Here is a 1,916-nt window from a genome sequence, read left to right as displayed (position 1 = left end):
AGCCCTGTGTGCCCGGCCAAAAGGCCCAGGGCTTGGGGGAGCAGCCCTGCGTCCCGCAGTTTGGTGCACAGAGGATCCCGGGCAGAAAAGCAGACTCGATGGAACATCTCCACAGACCCAACAGCCGTGGGACTCCTGTCTGCCTGCCTGCCCGCCCCTCATAGGGGGGCATGCTGCTGCTGCCCATCTGGGAGCAGATATCAGTTCTGCACTGTGAGAGTGGGGAGGTGCTGAACAGCTGCCCAGAGAGGCTGTGGATCCCCGTCCATCCCTGGAGGTGTTCGAGGCCAGCAAGGATGGGGCCCTGGGCAGCCTGGGCTGCTGTGAGATGTGGAGGTTGGTGGCCCTGCCTGTGGTGGGGGGTTGGAGCTCCGTGATCCTTGAGCTCCCTTCCAACCCTGGCCATTCTGTGGTTCTGTGAGCCCCTCACCCTAAGGACTCCCCAGGACCAGGGCAGCTTTCTGCACGGGGCACAGGTGTGAAGCACGGCTGGGGCTCATGGTTGCACCTGGAAGGGAGCAGGGGCTGCTGCTGGGGGAGGGCAGCATGCAGAGCCTGCATCCCTGCCTTTCTGGTACAGATTTAGATGAAAAAGGGCCTTAAAAAGGATCCAGTTTCCAGCCTGTAAAAATTGCAAGCCCTGACGGCTGCAACGGGAATCGAAGGCACAGACGGATGGAGCCGCTCTTGGCCGATGGACCCAGGCTGGCATCACGGTTGCAGATCACACCCAGCCCTGCCCTGCCCATGGCTCCCCGCCCTGCCTGCGAGCCAACCCTGCCCCATCCCACCTACGCAGCCCACGGGGCTCAGCCCTGCCTGGAGCCTGGGCCCCGTTTCCACCCACAGCCTCAGCATCAGCTCCCAGCCCACAGATCTGCCCCCACCGTCCTGCCCCAGGACCCCCATGCGAGAGAAACAACCAAGGAGCGGAGGAACAGGCGCACGTGGGTGGCACTGCTTACAAGGCCCCCTCCACCTCCCCCGTGGAGGAATTGCCCCAGAGAAGGGGGCTGGGGGAGCGGGAGCCCCTCACCCTGCTGGGAAAGAGCTGGGTTGCGTTGGGAGCACAGGGGTGAGGGGGGCAGCGATTCTTCCGCATGAGTTGCCCCTTTGAAAGCTTGTCTAGGGGCTTTGTGAGAGTGTCAGGCAGGAAGAATGGAGGGGGGGCCAGCAGGGCAGCACGGTGGTGGGGCTGGGGGCAGCAAAGGGAAAGACAGGAGGAGGAAAATGGAGGAGGTGGGGGGCGGACGGGGGGCTCTTACCTGTGTGCTGCGCCCGCGCCGTGCAGCACGGATGGGGGGAGCAGCTCCAAGGGACGCCCCTCATGTTGCCCCTACCCCAGGTGCAGCATCTGGCAAAGAGAGGGTGGGAGTTCCTCAGAAAAATGGTGTTTCGTGGAGTCGAGCACAGCTTCCTGCAGTACACGTGTGTGCAGACATGTGCAGGTGCGTGAACACGTTTGCACATACACACACAACACACACGTGTAGTCACCTGCACGCGTGAGCACGCGCACACCTGCGTGCAGATACAAACTGCGTGCTCACACGGGTGCACAGATCTCTGCATGCACACGAGCGCGCTCACACGCAAGTGCAAACACATTTGCACACATACATACATGTATACACGTGTGTCACCGTGGTTGCTGGGCTTCTGTCTGCATGAAGAGCACTCAGGTCTCGTCAGGGTGCAGCAGTGCTGGATCCCCCCCGCAGTTCCTGCACCTGGGGTGGGGGGACACAGGGTGAGGCACTCGGGATGCTTTGCTTCCCCTGGTGCAGCTCACGGGGGCTCACGGCAGATCACACCCCCGCTGCCCCATAACTGCCGGCATCGTGTGCCATGCCCTGCACGGAGGGCTGGGGGCGGCTCAGTGGGTCCCCACTACTCCCCCCACCCTGTGGAGATCG

The sequence above is a fragment of the Meleagris gallopavo genome, chromosome 10 (genome assembly GCF_000146605.3).
Source record: "Meleagris gallopavo isolate NT-WF06-2002-E0010 breed Aviagen turkey brand Nicholas breeding stock chromosome 10, Turkey_5.1, whole genome shotgun sequence".
Taxonomy (NCBI): domain Eukaryota; kingdom Metazoa; phylum Chordata; class Aves; order Galliformes; family Phasianidae; genus Meleagris; species Meleagris gallopavo.
This window is presented reverse-complemented; position numbering follows the sequence as displayed.